The 9,380-nt window shown below is 37.5% G+C and overlaps 1 pseudogene; it reads left to right on the top strand.

The window, feature by feature from the left end:
• The first annotated feature begins 707 nt into the window (after positions 1 to 707).
• On the top strand, positions 708 to 1,362 carry LOC140509192 (ornithine decarboxylase antizyme 1 pseudogene; annotated as a pseudogene).
• The last annotated feature ends 8,018 nt before the right edge of the window (positions 1,363 to 9,380 follow it).

The raw sequence follows: 9,380 nt of genomic DNA, 5'->3' as shown, positions 1-9,380 counted from the left end.
CAGACCACTGTATTAGATTTTAGGAATTGTTGGTTGGTTGGTAGCTGCTGTTCATTCTCAAAGAGGACCAAAATGACATCATTGTGTTAGAGTCAAGTTACAATGAGTCTGACTGTGACTGATCAGACCAAGATGAGCTCAGAATGCTCTACCATAAATCGGGCATAAATATTCCATGTAAACATTTGGGGTGGATTTTCTAATTTTGCACATCTCATGTTTCTTTTGAGCCACTTCAATTCTGCTTCCCTCATAGACATAGTGCCTTCTCTGATGATGCCACCCCATGCTGGGTGGTCCTGTAACAGTGTCTCCCATGTCACACAATCAATTCCAAAATTCTTAATAGAGACTTTGAGAGTGTCCTTGTACTGCTTTTTCTTTCCACCATGTGAACTCTTGCTCTGTGTGAGTTCTCCATAAAGTAGTCTTTAGGCAAGTGTAGATTTGCCAGTCAGACAATATCACCAGCCCACTGGCATTGAGCTCTCTGCAGTAGAGTTTGAATGCTTGGCAGATTAGGTAGAGAGAGGACCTCAGTGTCTGATATCTTATCAAAGTGAGAACTTGGGCACGGCAATGACCCCTCAGTCACTTGGAGAGCCTATAGAAGTGGGCAGCAGTAGTGGCAGCTCCATTTTACAAATAGCTAACAGCAGAGGTGTCTTGGAGAGATACAGTTGAAGCTTCTGACCTGCAGCAGCAAGATGGTGAAATCCTGCCTGCGGTGGATCCTCAACAGCCACTATTTTGCCTGAGAGAAAGAGAGGGAAAAGCAAACACCACTGTCTATGTCAACAGCAATATGCTAGTCCTCAGCCTACACAGCTGTGGCAGCCGCAGCAGGGTTTCCTCCAATTGATGTAGTAACCTGGATCCAAGGGCCTCAGTGGTACACCTGATGTCCCTCACCCACCTCTGAAGATCTCAGGTGGGCAAGGGAATAGTCAGAAGGATAACAATGTTTCAGCTAATTTATTTTATTCTGATACTCAACTGACTATAACAGAGGAATAACAAGACAAGAATTCTCAATATCCAGTCCAGTCTTACAGACGGCAAACATGCTAATTAGAGAGCAGTGCTGAACAACAGCCTCTACTTCAAAATTCTAGGTGGTGCTCTATCTGAAGGGAGCAAAGAGAGTTTCGCCATTCTTTTTGAGTTTATAGAAAAAGAGCTTCCTGTTGACCACATCTTTATCTGCTTCCACGAGGAAAGAGATAGTAGAGCTGCATTGCTTCAGACTTTCAGCTTTTTGGGCTTTGAGATTGTGAGACCAGGGCATCCCCTTGCCCCAAGAGACCAGATGCTTGCTTCGTGGCCAACACATTTGAGCGGGATTCTTTGGAAAAAGACTAGATTGCATTGCTTTGCATCTTTAAAGTTTTCTTGTCTGTAAAGATGAATCTGGAAATTTTGCCAACATCAATTACAGTGCATTTAATGTCGTGCATTGTACAAAATATTGTGACCAATTACTTTAGTGGTAGGATGCTGAAAATTTCTGACTTTATCATCTTTTCTGGATTTGTCCACATGTGATTATGCAAATAAATACTCACTCCAAATTAGCAGTGTATTTTGTGAAGTTTAATATTGTATCTGTGATACTGAAGTATTTACTTTTATTCTAAATAGAAAACTTATGTTAAAAAAAAATGAGAAGTTGGAAAGACCTTGGCTTAAAAGGTCAAGGTCTCTCACTGAATCTGAGACCAGTTCCAGATGTCCTGATCTACATCTGGCCATTGTCCCCAGATGGCTCTGGAGGAGAAAATGGGATTGGTGATTTTGCACAGCCCTCCCTCACTCATATCCAATTCATTTGCAAGTTATGGCACTATCTTCCTGATGTCATGGTCCTCTTTGAGAATGAAGAACAAACCACACCATCATCTTGCTAGGTGATCTTCAGAAACTTCCTAAGAGAATTCAAATGGCAGTGATTCAGCTTCCTGGCATGGCGCTGGTATACTGTCCAGGTTTCACAGGCATATAACAATGAGGTCAGTGCCAAGGCTCTGTAGACCTTCAGTTTGGTAGGCAGCCTAAAACTTCTTCCCTCTCACACTTTCCTTTGGAGTCTTCCAAACACTGAGCTAACTCTGGCAACGTGTGTGTAAACCTCATTGTCAGTGTGTACATCCCTGGAAAGTACACTACCAAGGTAAGTGAACTTATCCACAGCATTCAAAACTTCTCTATTTGCTAAAACTGATGATTCCACATATGGATGGTGTGGCGCTGGCTGATGGAGTATCTGTGTTTTCTTGGTGTTAATTGTTAGGCCAAAATTAGCACAGGCAGCAGAGAACTGACCCATACTTTCTTGCATCTCAGCTTCAGAGGTTGCATTTAGTGCACCATCATCCACAAACAGAAAATCATGCACCAACACTCCCTCCACTTTGGTCTTGGCTTGTAGACTTTTCACGTGGAAGAATTTACTATCAGTGCAGTAGCTGACCTTGATGCCATGTCTGTTCTTATTGAAGACATTTGATAGTATGAATAAAAAAAATGACAAATGCAGTTCCTAACTTCTCAGAGCTTGTATTCATCCTATTAGGGTGTTCTAGTATGTAAAAAGATGTATATATATATATATGTATGTATGTATGTATGTATATTTCTATATACATACATATATATATATATATATATATATATATATATATATATATATATATATATATATATATATGACAAATAGACAGTGAAAGGGAACAAGACCCCTCAAATATAGGAATATTTGAAGAAGGAGAGAAAATTAACACGGGTTGATTCAGTATGTTGCATCTGAACTTTGAAGGGAAATTAAAGGAAGAGTGTGCACCACACAAAAATAATCATAATAGACCATTAAGCTAAAGATCCTTCCTAGTGTATAAGGAATTATTGTCTTCTCAATTATTATACACGATTATATATAAAGCTGACTTATTTAATTACTTTAAGAAACACATTTTATTCCATCCTGGGTCCTTTCACTATAAAAACTGAATGCTAATCTCCAGTGTAGGGGGGTTCATTGAAGAAAACCATATAGATCAAACAAACTAGCAAAAAACAAAAACAAAACCTGCCTCTCAGATACAGTATATAATGAAAAACAAAATGTCAATCAAATGATTTCGACCTACAAGCTCATAAATATGTATATTATTCCTAACAATGAAGATTACAATCCATTCATTCTGGTTATCCTGAGCTCTCCCATTCCTGTCAAAACCTTCCCTAGAGTAGCAATCCAATCCTCTGTAGATCTTCCTCTAGATCTTCTAACATTTCATGGATAGCAGGGAAGCATTCCATTCATTTGTTAATCTCACTATAGGACTGACACCCCTCCGTTTTCTAAGAATCCATTTCCTGAATGCTATCTTTTAAGTCATTTACTGCTTACACGCAGAGATAGTAATAGGACCCACCCTACTTACACCCACTATACATCTCTCCACAGCCCTTTGGGACACCTATAACTTTGATTCTTCAAAGGCTGTGGGGTTACATGTATTGTAGCCATATAACCACTCAGAAAATAGCATAATTTAAATGACAATGATCTAAAGTCACTATGACTTCTAAGTGTAGGTTAAAAAGTTAGTTTGTAGGCAAATTTTGTAGAATTGAGAAAAACTGCTTTCTTGGGTTTATACTTATGATTGGTATGTCCTTGGACAAGTAATCTAATTTCTCTAAGCCTCAGTTTACTTCCTTGCAAAATGAATTATATGGCCACTGAGGTCCTTTGATACTCTAGAGCACTGATCCTCCAATCTTCCTGATATACTTATTAGAAACTCTCAATAAAAGTATACACAGGAAGGGATTATTCCTGACTGGATCATTTACATTCCAGTACTCCTGAAGAAGGAATAGCTAGGTAGGTCGCTCAGTGAGCAGAGCACTGGGCCTAGAAGCAGGAAGACTCATCTTCCTGGGTTCAAATCTGGCCTCAGACACTTACTAGCTGTGTGACCCTGGGCAAGTCACTTAACCCTACTTGCCTCAGTTTCCTCATCTGTAAAATGAGAAGGAAATGGCAAACCACTCCAGTATCTTTGACACAAATGGGGTCAAGAAGAGTCAGATACAGCTGAAACCACTGAACAACAAGGAGTCCTGAAGAAGACTTTGGATTCAAGGCCTTTGACCAAGTCCTGAAAGACTTGGTTTGTTTCTATCTCTCTCCAGTGACAACTTTGTTACCTACTGTATTGATATCTAAGGTCTCTAAACTTTGCGCTTGCCTAGAATTTAGCCTTTACTTTGGTTGGAAAAGCCCTTCACAACTTCATTTCTCAAATGCTAATAATTTTTTTCAGCAACAGTCTAAGAGAACAGCTCCGGTTAAGATGGCACCCATAGATTTAACGTGGAGTGAGAATGTTGCTTTGACTTGACCAGAAAAGAGAATGACTTTGCTGGTCTTTCTCCCCATTATCTCCCCAAGGTGCCTTCACCATTTTATTTGAAACTAGCTCTGAGAATATCCTAAGCACCCATATTCATATCTAAGGGCATAAACATCTTCCACTCAGAATTTATAATAATAATGCCAAAATAAATTATGTCTGGATTATCTACTGCTTTGGATTAACCACATTCCTGTTCTCTTTCAGTTTTTTAAGTGATTGAGAGCTAGCTGACTATGCCCCAAAGCAGTTAGGAAGGTTTTAAATTAAAGAGGGGCAGAAACCCAATCTTCATTGAAACCTTAAATATTAACATTTTATTATTCCCAGATGACATTCTGTCACCACTAGGACTTAGTACAGCTTCCACTGGATAATCATTCACAATCTAAACTGAAAAAGCAGAGAAGCAAAGCTCTTGAGGGCCCCTAAATATTGGAAGCAAGTAGCTAGAGGCAATGTTTTTTAATAGTCCTACTTACTTCACCTGTGTGATCAAGACAGTGATGAGTTGTGGGCTAAAGTATCAATGGCAAATATTCTCACTTTCGGGGAGGTAATAATAGATTTAATAACATCATTTTGATATGAGTTTTATTGTAAGTATACTATTAGAGAAAGAAGAGATCCTAACCATGCATGTATTAATATTGGACTTTTTGATAAGAAATCAGTAGGGAATTCCTTTCCAGTTTCATTCATATTGAAAATATACTCTGATTTGGTTTCCTGAAAAGATGGTAAGGCAGAGCTTATTGATTCCTCAAGAGAAATGAATCTGGATAGAATCTTGTGGAAAATGAATGGACACTAGACATTTTCATTATTTTTTGTTTGACTAAATCTCTGACCATAGAAATTATCTAAATAAGCTTTGATTCTACAATTCCTCCTACAATTAAATGAAAAACTATTCTTGATTAATTTTAAGGGAGAGGAATGCAGAGATTCCCCTTCACCTGTCCATACTTGCAGCCTTCTCCTTTGGCCTTCATGCCATTGCCATGATGCTGATTTCACCAGATTTACCTATATGACAACCAGATTTCACCTATATGACAACCAGATTTCACCTATATGACAACAGGGGGAGGGGAGACGAGGAGCAAGTAGGGCACTGCATAATAACATTTGCACTGGGACCTTGCATCGTTCTCTATTGGGGAAAATTTCTTTTCTGGTATATTTACCTTCCTAATAAGGAGATTGATCTTCCTGTTTTGCTTCTTCAGGGCATAATAATATGTCCTCTGTAGTCAGGAGAAAAAACCATCCATTTGCACTCTTATATGGAAGGGAGATTAATTCTTTCACCCTCATGTTTATGCTACATTGGCCTCAGATCTGTTGGGAAGCAGATTAAGTGAAACATTTTATTTATGCCAAAATGAAAATAAATGTATATTTCCTTAGCATTAAGCAACTGGGAAGAGACATGGCTTCTTTCCTTTATTCAACATGTACTTTTTGAGCCCCCAATACGTACATAGAGTGTCTCCTAACAGTAAATCTGTGATCTAGATTAGGAGTTCTTAATCTGGGGTTCCTGAATTTATTTTTATTTGTTTTTGCTTTTGAATAACTATTTCATTATAATTACTTTCCTTTATAATCCTATGTATTTTATTTTGTGCATTATATATGCATACACACATATATGTATATATCTATCATCTATCTTTTATCTATCTCTCCATCCATCTACTACCTATCTCTCTCTCTATCTCTATATATCTATCTATCATCTATCTATCTATCTATCTATCTATCTATCTATCTATCTATCTATCTATCTATCTATCTATCTATCTATCTATATTTTTCCCCTGAGAAGGGATGCTTAGGTTGCCAAAGAAGTCTGTCATACACACACTCACACACACACACACACACACACACACACACACACACATACACACACACACATTAATAATACCTAATCTAGAGACACCTAAGTAGTATAGTGAAGAGAACACTGTTCTTAGACTCAGGAATACTCGAGTCCAAATTCCACTTCAGACACTCAGTAGCATTGTGACACTGGCTTTGCCTCTCTTTATCTCAGTTTCCTCATCTGAAAAACAAAAGGGTTGGATTCCATAACCTCTGAGGTCCCTCTCAGCTTCAAATTTATGATCCTTTGGTGACTTAGGGAAAATGGTGTAGAACTGAAAATAACCCAGACCCAACTACAAAATGAATAATTCCCATGCAGATAATAATTGATTACACTTAGCATTATAAATATTTTACATTTTTGAAGCAACAAACTAAGAAAAGTTAGCTTTATGAATGCTTAAGAGTTGTTATTTTGAGGCTGTCCCTAACACTTTCCAAGTGCATTAGGAAACATATGACAAAATTCCATCCCTTTAATGGGGAGTTAGCAATCAATTTTAGAGAGCAGAGAAAATGAAGCAAACTCCCTCCATAGGTAAGCTTCTCTTAGGAAGGAAGTGGTCATTTTGGGGCCCCGAAGTGTTCTTTCAGAACATCAGGGCACCATTTGTTTGTTCATTAAATTATCTGTGAAGATCTCCAGGCTGGCAACCAACAGAGAGCTTAGTGGCAGGCAGAGTGTTTTAAGTGGGTGTTTCATTGATCTACCATATGCTGGACATTTCTGCTTCTATTTATGGTTTTTATTCAATTATTATTCCTTTGCAATTCTGCCCTGAGGTGATTTTAATATGAAGACCCAAATTTGACTTTAAAAAATTATAGTATAATATTTTCCTGGAAAAGTAATTGGACATCTTTGATTACTGATTTCTACTTATTCCTATGGCTTCATTTGTATACTCCTGAGGGAAAAAGAGGAAGGGAAGAAGTTATTAGATATCTGTAATGTGCTAGGTACTGTGCTAAGCACTTTACAGATATTATCTTATTAGATATTTACGACAATCTTGGGAGATACCTGTTATTATTTTTACCCCCATTTTATATTATTTTATATATTTATTTTTATATACTTTATATATTATTATCCCTATTTTATACTCAAGGAAACTAAGGCAGAGAGAGGTTAAATGATTTGCCTAGAATCACATAGCCAGTTAGTGTCTGAGTCTGGATTTGAATTTAGGTCTTCCTGACTTCAAGCTTAGCCATCTATCCATGGTACCACCTAGATGTTTCTCTTGGAGTATCTGCCATGTTATTTAATAGCCTCCTAATAAGCAAGTCCGGAAATGCATGCCATGGATGAAGGGAGTTGATTCAAAGGCTTTATGAAAAAAAAATGAGACATCCAAAGGGAGAAAGATGTTGATCATTAATGAAGTGATCTGAAAGTCTGTCATCTTCTACTTTTATTTCTAAACTTCCTCCCAGGAAGCTAAGGAAGTGATGAATCCTTACTGTTCATGGTCTACAATATCAGTCATTAGCATACAAGTGATCACTTCATTTGTCATGGTATTACCATTTTTAAGCTCATTAAATAAAGAATGGGGTTTGAAAACACAAGAATAAAATAATTTTGTAAGACAAGTGTCAGTAAATAAAGAGCAATATGGGGGGGAGGATATATTCTCCTTTCTTCTTTAGAATCTCGCCCTTCCATCATCTCCCCTTTTTCTTTAATTTTTAATCTTTCCTCAAACATTGGCTGTTTCCCTATAGTCTACTTTCAAGACCCTACTGTGCCTATGCAAAAAACACAAAACCAACCAACCAACACAACCCAGAACAAACAAACAAAAACCTCTCAACAACTTTCTATTGACCCTATCATGTTTTCTATCATGATAACGATTGTTCTATCTCTTTCTTCCTATAGTCTATATCCTAGGAAAAGCAGCTCCTTGACATCTTACAATCTGGATTCTGTCCTCACCACCCAAATGAAATTCCTCATTCCAAGATCACTAATAATCTCTTTTTCAATAGAATGATCCTGATTGTCCTATCTGCAGAATTTGCCCTTCCTGATCACCATTTCTTCTAGGACATAGGGTTATTAACTTGGAGGCTACGAACATTAAAAAAAAATATTTTGATAAATGTATTACCCATATAAATGATTTCCCTTATAAGTCTATGCATTTAGAAATATTATTCTTAAAAGTGAGTTAAGAGACTTTACTGGACTGCCAAGGAAGTCCATAGTAAAGACAAGTTAAAGAACCCACGTACTAGACAGTCTTCCTTCCCTGGGTTTTTTAAAGTTTCTGAGGTGGTTCTCTTGCTATCTGTCTTACTATTCTTCCTCAATCTCCATGGCTTTATCCTGGGTCCTATTCTCTTCTCTCATTATATTTCTCTGAGAATTCATTATCTCCAATGGGTACAAGTAACATCTCAACACAGATAATTTCTGAGTATCCATTTATAGTCCTCATCTCTTACTGGAATTCCTGGCCCTATCACCAACTTCCTGCTGGACATTTCCACCTTGATGTTCCATAGACATTTCAAATTCAATATGTTCAAAACAGAACTCATCCTTCCCCTACCTCCACTCCTCATTCTCCATGCTCCTTCTAACTTTCTTATTTCTGCCAAGGGTACCACAATTTTTCCAGTCACACCAGTTTGGAACCCTGGAATCATCATGCTTTCCTCTCCCTCACAATGTATAAGCAGTTGCTAAGTCGTGTCAAATAGGCCTCTACAATAGAGCTTGTGTGTCTATTCTCTATACTCACAAAGTTCCACCCTAGATTTATTTCTTTTCTGGATTATTGTCATAGTCTCCTTACATGCAATCTTTCATCTTTCCAATCCATTCTCTAGATGCAACTCAAAAAGCTTCTATGGATCACTATTACCTTTAGGTTAAAAATATAGATTTCTGTTTGAAATTTAAAACTTCTCATGATTCATCTCAACTATCTTTCCAGAATGACTTCATATTCCCCCTCCCACATTCTAATCAAACTGGTCAACTTGTTGTTCTTGAATGACCATCTAATTTCCATTTTCTTTCCTTTGCCAAAACTTACCCTATGGATA

Source organism: Notamacropus eugenii, chromosome 5 (assembly GCF_028372415.1).
Source record: "Notamacropus eugenii isolate mMacEug1 chromosome 5, mMacEug1.pri_v2, whole genome shotgun sequence".
NCBI lineage: Eukaryota > Metazoa > Chordata > Mammalia > Diprotodontia > Macropodidae > Notamacropus > Notamacropus eugenii.
This window is presented reverse-complemented; position numbering and strand designations above follow the sequence as displayed.